The sequence below is a fragment of the Symphalangus syndactylus genome, chromosome 16 (genome assembly GCF_028878055.3).
Source record: "Symphalangus syndactylus isolate Jambi chromosome 16, NHGRI_mSymSyn1-v2.1_pri, whole genome shotgun sequence".
In the NCBI taxonomy this organism is placed as follows: Eukaryota; Metazoa; Chordata; class Mammalia; order Primates; family Hylobatidae; genus Symphalangus; species Symphalangus syndactylus.
In genome coordinates, this window is record NC_072438.2 from 72,471,654 (window position 1) to 72,484,089 (window position 12,436).

General features: G+C 44.7%; 1 protein-coding gene across 3 annotated transcripts in view; it reads right to left on the bottom strand.

Moving 5' to 3' along the window:
• Positions 1-12,436, bottom strand: part of PDZD2 (PDZ domain containing 2) — a 483,697-nt gene that overhangs the window by 266,742 nt on the left and 204,519 nt on the right. The gene's annotated exons all lie outside the window — the stretch shown is intronic.

The following is a 12,436-nucleotide window of genomic DNA, read 5'->3' on the forward strand; positions in this document are numbered from 1 at the left end:
ATGAGTGAAACAGACAGCAGAATGATTTTTAGAAAGGCAAGTGAACCAGACACAAACAAAAAATAAAAAGCCTTGATCCAAATTACTTTAAAGGACAGATATTTTCCCATTAGGACAATCTATCCTGAATCTGTAAACAGAGAGGAGCATGATTATACAAGTGTTTGCTAACAGATCTAAACCTTATGCAGCTGTAAAAAGCTGAAGAGAGGAAGAAAGCGGAAATTCCCAGGAGAAGATCCCTGACCACATCCAGGGCCACCAGCTCTCCACAAACACAAGGCCCAGCAATGGCACCAAGCAAAGCACGAGAAGAAACCTCAGGATTCTGACACAATCCACAAATATAACTTTGAATTGTCCTGAAACTAAACAATGACAATTCTATCCAATCAACTTTCAGCTGACACACAGACGGGGTGGTGACTTATTGGTGTTCCAGATGTAGTTAATGGAAACATGATGCCCAGAATTAAAAAGGTATTCAGTAAATGTTGATTGAATGGATGGATGAGTGAATGACGTCTGAACAGATGTCCATGTCTCTTTCCCTCTTTGCAGCTCTGTTGGGAAGATGTCCTCAATGCTTCAAACCTGGCCAGGCGTGGTGGCTCACGCCTCTAATCCCAGCACTTTGGGAGGCTGAGGTGGGCGGATCACCTGAAGTCAGGAGTTCAAGACCAGCCTGGCCAACATGGTGAAACCTTGTCTCTACTAAAAATAAAAAAAATTAGCTGGGTGCAGTGGTGCATGCCTGTAATCCCAGCTACTTGGGAGCTGAGGCAGGAGAATCACTTGAACCCAGGAGGCAGAGGTTGCAGTGAGGCGAGATTGCGCCACTGAACTCCAGCCTGGGCAACAGAGTGAAACTCCGTCTCAAAGGAAAAAATCAACCAACCAAGCAAACAAACTGCTTCAAACCCAAAGCCACCACAGAGGGGCTGAACCATTTGACAATAGTTCTCCAGGAACAGAACAGTTCATGGAACCAGAGACTGGTTTCTGATCCAAAGATATACTAATTTGTGATCTTCCAGTGCACACAGGAAGGGGGATTGTGGTACCTGTGGAGTATCTTTGCAGGCCTTGATTCAAAAGCTGCCATTATTTACAATATAGATTCTAAACTCTATTTGAAGTCCAACAGAACCAAGTACTAAGTAGCTAGCATCTATTGAACACATACAGGATGCCAAGACCTGTTCTAAGCCTTTTACATATTAGGTCATTAAATCCTTATTACAATCTTAGAATATGTACTATTATTAGAGCAACCCATTTTACAGGCAATGAAACTGGACAAGATTACCTAAGTAGCTCGTGGTCACACAACTAATAAGTAGAGGAGCTGGAACTGACAGTCTATCTGGAACCACTGCTTACTCTTAACTGCTACCCAGTGCTGTGTGTCTGGATCTTACTTTCTGCCACTTCTCTGCACAAACTCACTGTTTGCCCACAAATATGCAAAGAACATTCTAATCTCTGCAGGACATGTTCCCTGACCTCCCTCCCACTGTTACCTCTCTCTTCTGAGTGCTCACATCACTCATTCTCCAGGGAACACACTGAAACTTACTTGGTTCACATCACACCTCTCCAAATAGCTCTGAAGTTCCTTTGGTGTTGGAACTGTGTGTTATATGGCAGTGTGGAGATGTACTGGAATAAGAAAGACCTAGGTTTAAAGTCCAAATCCCATAATGATTATCCGTGAGATTCTGGGTAAGTCATTTGACATTTCCTGTCCTTATTTTTAAACCATCTGCCTTAAGGGCTTGTTGAGGAGGAGAGGCTGAGTGTCTAGGATGATGCCTGATATTGTAAGCCAGTGATTCTCAATCAGGTATTTTACACACCCTTCCCCTACCCCCGCAGGGACATTTGGCAATGTCTGGAGATGTTTGATAGTCTGATTGCTCACTGGCATCTGACAGAGAGAGAGAAAGAGAAATTCTTCTCATCTCCCATTCTTCTGATGTGGTAACAATATCTTCTTCCATTTCTACCTTTCACAGTCTCAAAAACATGAATAATTTGTGTGCAGTTGTATATGAGAAAATGTACAACTGAACTGTAGTCTCCAGTCATCTTGAAGCATCTCTGGGAGATGTCCTGAACTAAACCACCTGCCCACACTGTGCATAACGAGACAGGTTCTTTCTTACCTTGGGCCTCTGAACATACTGAAGCGGAAGTTGTCCTTCCCACTCTAACCACTATCAACTGCCAATTCCTACTCACCTCTCAGGACTCAGCTTAGATAGCATTTTCTCCAGGGAGAAGGTGACCCCTTCCCTAGAACATATTCAGGGCCCTCCTTTGTGCCCAAGTGGCATCCCCACTGCCCATCCATCTGTCTGCTTACCCTTGTAGACGTTAAGCTCTTATAGGGAAAGGTGACGTGGACTGACACTGTTTTATTCCCAGGGCCTAGCACTGTGCCTAGCATATACAGGTGCCCAATAAATATTTGTTGAACAAATGAGTATAAATCAAGAGACTCAAATGCATTCATTCCTGCAACTGCTTATTGAATGCCTACTATAAATCGGGTACAGAACTAGGCAATGGGAAAACAACTATTCGTACTCTAATATTAACAACAACAACAGCAAAAGAATCACAGTTAATGTTGATTGGACATTAACTATGTCCCAGTCATCCTGCTTTTTTTTTTTTTTTCGAGACAGAGTCTTGCTCTGTCACCCAGGCTGGAGTGCAGTCGTGCGATCTCGGCTCACTGCAAGCTCCGCCTCCCGGGTTCACGCCATTCTCCCGCCTCGGCCTCCCGAGTAGCTGGGACTACAGGCATCTGCCACCACACCTAGCTAATTTTTTTGTACTTTTAGTAGAGACGGGTTTTCACAGTGTTAGCCAGGATGGTCTTGATCTCCTGACCTTGTGATCCGCCCGCCTTGGCCTCCCAAAGTGCTGGGATTACAGGCGTGAGCCACCGCGCCCAGCCAGCATCATGCTTTTAAATTTGCTTTTAATCGTCCCCCAAAAGCCCATGTGGCAGACACTATTATTCCCATTGTACAGATGAAGAAAGACATCAGTTCACTCACACAGCCCTTAATGAGAAAAAAATCTTTGACACTTAAGTTCCCAGACATCCATTTACACGGACTTAACTCACACCAAGAAAAGACGATCGTGAATTCACTCATGAACTTTTCTGATGGCCATCACCTTGCCTGGAATGTCCCTACTGACTCTTTATATTTTTTGAAAATTACTTTAAAATATTTTGGGCTGGGCGCAGTGGCTCACGCCTGTGATCCGAGCACTTCGGGAGGCCAAGGCGGGCAGATAGCTTGAGGTCAGGAGTACGAGACCAGCCTAGCCAACATAGTGAAATCCTGTCTCTATTAAAAATACAAAAATTAGCCGGGGCATGGTGGCAGATGCCTGTAATCCCAGGTACTCAGGAGGCTGAGACAGGAGAATTGCTTGAACCCGGGAGGCAGAGATAACAGGGAGCCGAGATCGCACCATTGCCTGGGATTACACTCCAGCCTGGGCAACAAGAGTGAAACTTCATCTCAAAACAGAAGAGGGAGAAAGAGAGAGAGAGAGAGAAAGAGATGACACTGAATTCCAGGAGGAGCGCATCCCAGAAGGCCAGCTGGACAGAGGTGGAAAGAGGGGTGGGGAAGCTGTCACAGGAATCCAGGCAGGAACAGATGGTGCCTAGCCAAAGTGACTCACTTTGTCACTTCCCTTTTGTCAAATAAACTCCAGAGTTGCTCTGTGTACGGGCTCTCTCCTTCTGCTAGATTGTCAATCCCTTGAGGGCAGATATTGGAATTCACTCATCTCTGGATCCTCAGAGGCCGCAGGTGATAAAGTTCTCAGTAAAGGGTTGGCTGGTACATGTTGAACAACAGAATTCCTTATGTACAAAAATCATTTCCTTTTGCTAGATTCCTCACCGCTAGGCCCCCGTCCTCACCCCTTCCACATCCTCTCTGCCATTGCTGCCTGCAGCAATTTCTTTTCACCAATTACCGTACTTCTTTTACCCTGAGTTGCTCCAAGGTATACAGTGCCGCTCACCTCCCTTCATACAAAGCACAGACTTTCATTCTAGTTTTCACAGCCCCCTAAATATCTTACATGGCCCTTTCCTCCCACTGTCGCCCAGCTTATTCCACTATTCCAGACAGTCAAGACCTGGGCTTGGCTTAAAGAGCCTCCTTCCCAAACATCTTGAAAGTTTTCCAGTGGTGATCTCACTTGTGTAGAGTGGCTACTCCCTCCCATCTAAGTCTACTTCATTATTTATTTTATTTTAGAAAACACAATATTTTATTGTTTTATTTGAAAATAAAATAAAACAGGCCGGGTACAGTGGCTCACACCTGTAATCCCAGCACTTAGGTAGGCCAAGGCGGGCGAATCATCTGAGGTTGGGAGTTTGAGACCAGTCTGGCCAACATGGTGAAACCCTATGTCTACTAAAAATACAGAAATTAGCTGGGCATGGTGGCACATGCCTGTAATCCCAGCTACTGAGGAGGCTGAGGCAGGAGAATCACTTGAAACAGGGAGGAAGAGGTTGCAGTGAGCTGAGATCACGCCACTGCACCCCAGCCTGGGTAATAGAGTGAGCCTATGTCTCAAAATAAAAATAAAATAAAGTAAAATAAAATAAAACAGTCCCCCCATCTGCAAGAAGCATTCACAAACTCCTACTAACTGGATACAGAATCTTACCCAACCTTAATCCCATTAATACATATTCCTGTCAATTGCATAGGATGACGATTTTTCCATGGTTTCTCTTCAAAGGCATAAGACAAAAGCACCCTTGCCTGTACCTGCTCCATCTTCCCTGACATGGTTTGGCTGTGTCCCCACCCAAATCTCATCTCAAAATGTACTCCCCATGTGTCAGAGGAGGGAAACTTGTGGGAGGTGATTGGATCGTGGGGGTGGTTCCCCCATGCTGTTCTCATGATAGTGAGTGAGTTCTCCTGAAATCTGATGGTGTAAAACACAAGGGGCTCTTCCCCCTTCGCTCTTTTTCCTGGCGCCTTGTGAAGAAGGTACTTGCTTCTCCTTTGCCTTCTGCCATGATCGTACATTTCCTGCACTCCCCCCACCAGCCATGCAGAACTGTGAGTCAATTAAACCTCTTTCCTTTATAAGTTACCCAGTCTCGGGTATTTCTTTATAGCAGTGTGAAAACGGACTAATACATTCCTCTTGCCCTGTTCCTTGCACCAAAGAAACTTGTTCCTGCTCACAGAGGTCTTCTGCTTTGACCTATCCCTAAGAACTGGGCACTGGGCAATGTAAACTCAGAAGCAGAAAATCAATTACAGCCATTGCTCACCTCTAGCCCGGGCCCACACCCGTCCCTGCCAGATGGTTTTATAATAGTGAGTGCTGTGTTACCATGAAGGGCCTTCTATAAAGGAGAGTTGAAGCTGAATAGTATCCCAGAGGCTGTTCCTTTCTCCTGCAAACCTTCATCTAGCAGAGGCTGGTGCCTTTCCTTACACAGGTTTATACTAACATTGCCAGATAAAATACAGGAGACCCAGTTAAATTTGAATCGCAGATGAAAAATGAGTAATTATTTTACTCTAAGTAGATCCCAAAAATCACATGGAATTTTTCATTTGCTAAATCTGACAATCTTATTTTATAACAACCAAGTCCTTACCACTTGGTCTTGACAAAAATCATTTCTATACTCAGTAATAGGTAAATATACGGAAAACAAAACATATGCACATTGTTAAAAATTGAGAAGCTTGAAGATATTCCTTTATGGTCTCTGTTTCTCACTCTGACGGACATCTGCTTCCAAGAATAGGTTTCTAATCATTTTCTTTATAGCTGACTTGAAGTCCCTCACCTTTGCCTAACATCTCTCACTCCGTTTATAATTCTCTTCTCATGATCATTCTTTTTGCATCATTAAGTTCAACCACTTTGACCCTTCTTCCCTTCCCAAGCAATTACCCATTCAATTGAGCGCGTCACCTTGACTTGCTCTCTTATAATGATATATCAAAATGTCTCATCTTTACAAGTCAATGAACCACATTCAGGAAACACTGAATTGAGGGTAGGTAGCTCCCTCAATTCTTCCAAATTGACCTCAAGGATCAGATGCCCCTTCCTAATTATTCCATGTTCTCCAACTCTAGGAAATCCTCCAGAAAAGCAACTTTAGGACTCCAGCCTCAGTTCTGATCTTATCTGGCCCACCACTGTTCTCCATCAGCTGAAAAAGCTCCTAGTTGGGAAAAGCAAAGGACCAGATAGAACCTTGAATAATTTTCTCACAAATGAAAAATGTGGCTTCCTCTCCAGGCTTTAGGGGCCATCTCAAAAGCCATGTTGTTTACATGTGGTGCTGTACAAAAGGCCCACCTCACTTTAACCCCGAGGAGGGTGGAGTTTAGCCCATTTATAAATGCATGTCTGCAGGGAAAGGGTATGAAGCGGAGCTGTGACCCTGTTATGACTGCTTTCCAGTTTACACATGGAGCAATGTGGGGGAGACTCGGAACCAGGGTAGCAAGGAAGATCTGGTGGAAACTTGGGCAGGCTGGTTAACGTGGAATGAAGGACATGATGAGATCAAGAAAAAGTTGTTAATGGCTGGACGTGGTGGCTCATGCCTGTAATCCCAGCACTTTGGGAGGCTAAGGCAGGCAGACACTTGAGGTCAGAAATCTGAGACCAGCCTGGCCAACATGGTGAAACCCCATCTCTACTAAAAAATACAAAAATTAGCCGGGCATTGTGGCGGGAACCTGTAATCCCAGCTACTTGGGAGGCTGAGGCAGGAGAGCTGCTTGAACTCAGGAGGTGGAGGTTGCAGTGAGCCGAAATTGTGCGACTGCACTGCAGCCTGGGTGACACAGCAAGACTCCATCTAAAAAAAAAAAAAAAAAAAAAAAAAGAAAGAAAAAGTTGTTGTTAATATGTCCAAGGTGGGAAAACACTTTGAATTACCACAGTCATGAAGAATATCATTAAAAACAAGGGTGATAGGCTGGGCATGGTGGCTCACACCTGTAATCTCAGCATTTTGGGAGGCCGAGGCGGGTGGATCACCTGAGGTCAGGAGTTTGAGACCAGCCTGACCAACATGGTGAAACCCTGTTTCTACTAAAAATACAAAATTAGCTGGGTGTGGTGGTGCGTGCCTGTAATCGCAGCTACTCGGGAGGCTGAGACAGGAGAATCACTTGAACCCAGGAGGCAGAGGTGGCAGTGAGCCGAGATCGCACCATTGCACTCCAGCCTGGGCAACAAAAGCAAAACTCCGTCTCAAAAAGAAAAAAGAAAAAAAAAAGAGGGTGGTAAAAAAACAAAAACTTTCATTATTATTGGTTTATAGTAACTAGTAATGAAAGTATTAGTAATTAGTCATAAAAGTATCAGTACATAGTCACAAAAGACTTCTATACCTTCTTAAACTCCTGTCATATTGTTAGTATTATCATCACTTTTATCTGGCTATCACTTCATCCCACAAGGAAGGAATGATAGATATTATTTTACCCACTCCACAAGTGATTAAACTGTGAAAAGGATGTGGGAACTTCCAGGAACCCAGGTTTCTTGACTTCTGGTCCAGGGGCCTTCCCCGCCTAGCAGATAGCAGTTGCTTTATTAGGAACCAGCCAGATTCGGGCCAGGAAACTGCTTTCAGACTTAACCCAGTGCCTTTGGAAGGCTGTGCGGTTGACTGGGGATGGGCTGTGTCGGAATGAGCGGCCGGGTGAGAAGAACAGAGCCCGTGGAGCCAGTAGGCCTGGATTTAGATCTCAGCCCTCCTTTATCAGCCTGGATTCTCTCGTCTGTAACTGGAGATAATGACAATTACCTCGCAGAGGTGTTGTGAGCTAGAATGAGCTGGCACGTAACTGTAAGTGTGCATAAACATTACATTAACAATGACTGTAATTGTAGGTTCAGGATTCTAACTTGTGTAGAAGAGTTCAAATATATGCAAATCCCCGCTAAGACAGGGATGAAATGGAGGAGAACTGGTAGTTTTTCAAAGCTACAAAAAGGCTTATCAAGCTATATGTGTTTTTAAAGTGACAAGAGAAAGTTACAAATTAACGGCTCACCTTCATTAAGTGTTCATGGGGTGTCAGTACCTGTGATAAGCCTTCACATGCAGATCCTCATTTAATCTTTCACCGCCTTAGGAGTTAGATATTATTCTTTTTTTTTTTTTTGAGATGGAGTCTTGCTCTGTTACCCAGGCTGGAGTGCAATGGCACGATCTCGGCTCACTGCAACCTCCACCTCCCAGGTTCAAGTGATTCTCCTGCCTCAGCTTCCCGAGTAGCTGGGACTACAGGTATGCGCCACCACACCCGGCTAATTTTTGTATTTTTAGTAGAGATGGGGTTTTACCATATTGGCTAGGCTGGTCTCGAACTCCTGACCTCATGATCCGCCTGCCTCAGCCTCCTAAAGTGCTGGGATTACAGGTGTGAGCCACTGCGCCCAGCCAGGTGTTGTTCTTTTTTTTTGAGACGAGTCTCACTCTGTCGCCAGACTGGAGTGAAGTGGTGCCATTTTGGCTCACTGAAACCTCCGCCTCCTGGATTCAAGTGATTCTCCTGTCTCAACCTCCAGAGTAGCTGGGACTACAGGTGCCTGCCACCATGTCCGGCTAATTTTTGTATTTTTAGTAGAGACAGGGTTTCACCATGTTAGCCAGGATGGTCTCGATCTCTTGATCTAGTGATCTGCCCACCTCGGCCTTCCAAAGTGCTGGGATTACAGGTGTGAGCCACCATGCCTGGCTGAGTATTGTTCCTAATTCCATTTTACAGTTAGGGAAAGCCTGGCTTAGAGGGGTTAAGAAATAACCCAAGGTCACACATTTGGTAAGTGGTAGAATCAGGACTCATTAAGTTCATACTCACAGATGGGTGTAGCCCACGCATTCTTGTAGATGTGTGTGTTTGTGTGTGTGTGTGTACACATGTGCACGGAGAAAGTTCAGGACAAAATAGACCAGATATTAGCAATATCCCACCACTGGATGGTGGGATGACAAGTAATGTTTACTTTCTTCTTTATGCCTTAATGAACTCAGTAGATAGTGCTTTTCTAATTTAAATGTCTTTCCTTTTGATAACATACTTTAAAACGTAAACCAGGCCGGGCGCGGTGGCTCACGCTTGTAATCCCAGCACTTTGGGAGGCCGAGGGGGGCAGATCACGAGGTCAGGAGATCGAGACCACGGTGAAACCCCGTCTCTACTAAAAATACAAAAAAATTAGCCGGGCGTGGTGGCGGGCGCCTGTAGTCCCAGCTACTCGGAGAGGCTGAGGCAGGAGAATGGCGTGAACCCGGGAGGCGGAGCTTGCAGTGAGCCGAGATTGCGCCACTGCACTCCAGCCTGGGCGACAGAGCGAGACTCCGTCTCAAAAAAAAAAAAAAAACGTAAACCAAAATGAGGCTTCAAAAATATAATGAGTGGAACCGCCGTCCTCCAGTAATTCGCCAAAATGACAAACACAAAGGGAAAGAGGAGAGGCACCCGGTATGTTCTCCAGGCCTTTAAGAAAGCATGGAGTTATTCCTTTGTCCGCGTATATGCGAATCTATAAGAAAGGTGATATTGCAAACATTAAGGGAATGGGTACTGTTCAAAATCGAACTCCCCACAGGTGTTACCATGGCAAAACTGGGAGAGTCTACAATGTTCCCCAGCATGCTGTTGGCATTGTTGTAAACAAACAAGTTAAGGGCAAGATTCTTGCCAAGAGAATTAACGTGCATATTGAGCACATTAAGCACTCTAAGAGCCGAGATAGCTTCCTGAAACGTGTGAGGAAAATGATCAGAAAAAGAAAGAAGCCCAACAGAGAGGTACCTGGGTTCAACTGAAGCACCAGCCTGCTCCACCCAGAGAAGCAAATTTTGTGAGAACCAGTGGGAAGGAGCCTGAGCTGCTGGAACCCATTCCCTAGGAATTCGTGGCAAAATAGCTATTGTTAAAAAAATAAAAGACTTCTGGATTATAAATATATATATATATTTATTTATATATATATATATATACTATATATATATAAATAAATATATATACATTATTATATATATAATAATGAAAATGACTACTCTTTGAATGAGTGTGGGGGATAGGAGATATAAATATCATTTGCAAGGCCCATTGTAATTAAACTTTCAGGTTTTTTTCCCCCAGTCAAAGAAACCTTCAGAATAAAACGAGGTGGTTTTGTTTTGTTTTGTTTTTGAACAGGGTCTCACCCAGGCTGGAGTGCATTGGCATGATCACGGCTCACTGCAGTCTCAAGCTGCCTGCTTCCCTGGGCTCAGGTGATCCTCACACCTCAGCATTCTGAGTAGCTGCGAGTATAGGTGCATGCCACCATGCCTGGCTAATTTCTGTATTTTTTGGTAGATACAGGGTTTACTAGTCCATTCTCTGCTGCTCTAAAGAACTGCCTGGGGCTGGGTAGTTTATAAAGGGAAGAGGTTTAATTGGCTCACAATTCAGCAGGGCTGGGGAGGCCTCAGGAGACTTACAATCATGGCAGAAGGGAAAGCAAACATGTCCTTCTTCACATGGTGGCAGGAAGGAGAAGTGCTGAGCAAAGAGGAAAAGCCCCTTGTAAAACCATCAGATCTTGTGAGAGCTCACTGTCACAAGAACAGCAGCATGAGGTAAACTGCCCCCATTATTCAATTACCTCCCACCAGGTCCCTCCCACTCCACAAGGGGATTATAGGAACTGCAATTCAAGATGAGATTTGGGTGGGGACACAGCCAAACCATATCATGGGGTTTTGCCATGTTGCTCAGGCTGGTCTTGAACTTGTGATGCTCAAGCGATCCTCCCACCTCGGCCTCCCAAAGTGCTGGGATGACAGTCGTGGGCCACCATGTCTGGCCTAAGCTTCTTGAAAATAAAGATTATATTCCATCTCCCTTATACCTAAAAGCTCAGGTTCCTGTCTCTTAGGCAGTAGATCTCAGTTCTAAACCTTAAATGTGCTCATGAACCAAGTATTTGCCAGTTATTTACTCTATAATAACACCAATGAGTTCTTAAAATCTGGTTTTTTTTCTTTTACCACATTTTCTCTTGACATGATTATTTATAACTTACGTGCAAACTCCTTTCTCTTCTGTGGTCATTACAAAGGATAAAATGATAAAAGATCACTAAAGCAAACATTCTTCTTACTGTTAGCTTTGAACTCTGAAGTCCTCTTCAAGGAGTACTACAAAGATAAATTAAGATTTTGCACCCCCTGTTAGCAGAACTCGTCTTCAAAGTTGACCTCTGGAGGAGAGTAAAATAATTGAAAGCAAACTGAAGGAACTCAAAAGCGATGACCTTTTCCTGTCTTTCTGCAGTTAGCAACAATGCAGGGATGGCAGGAGAGGGCAACATGTATGCAGAACAGGCACCCAGATCTCTTTCTGGTGAGAGCTTCTGGGGTTCCTGCAGGTCAGATGATCTGGAGGGCAGGAGGGATACGTGCTGAGAAGCCACATGGGAGGATGGGGGATGCAGAGGCTGAGCCCTCTCTCCCGACCCATTCGAGACTCTTCGGATGATGAAGATGAAGAAACTATCACAACAGGATTGATGTGGAGGTCAGCTAAGCCAGGTGTCCAGAATGTGTTCACAGAGCTGGCCTCTTGGGAATGCCCCAGACCTGGAATTATCTGTGGCTCGCCTAGATGCCCTGACTGTGCTGTAACGTGAGAGTGGAAGGGAGGTTTTAGAGTTACATTTATGTGGATATCAGCCTACTCTACTAAGTCAATGAAAAACTACCACCGAAAACCATGGCCTTGTGAAGAAAATAACGATGACTTGTCTGCCTAGCCTTCGTTCTGTTTAATTTATTTTCACAGAACAATGCCTCCAGATCAGCTTTTGAAAACTCACCTGCAAATTGACATGACTATTTACCTGTTTGAATTTGGGTGAGTTTCTTTTTCAAAGTAGAAAACAAAAGTTAATTATCAAAATCTTTTAGACTGTGAGTCCAGAGATGAGAGGCTGTTTGTGCTGCTGAGCCACGTGATTACACGGATCTCTCTGAGGAGCATTTGTAGCTCCATGGATTTCTGGGGATTAAAACATACCTCGGTGGGGTATGGTGGCTCACGCCTGTAATCCCAGCACTTTGGGAGGCTGAGGCAGGCAGATCACTTGAGGTCAGGACTTCAAGACCAGCCTGGCCAACAGGGCAAAACCCCATCTCTAATAAAAATACAAACATTAGCTGGGTGTGAGGGAGGGCACCTGTAATTCCAGCTACTTGGGAAGCTGAGGTGGGAGAATTGCTTGAACCCTGGAGGCGGAGGTTACAGTGAGCCGCGATCATGCCACTGCACTCCAACAGTGGACCCTGGAGTCCATAAAGTATAAAAAAACAGGAGATAATTTTTAA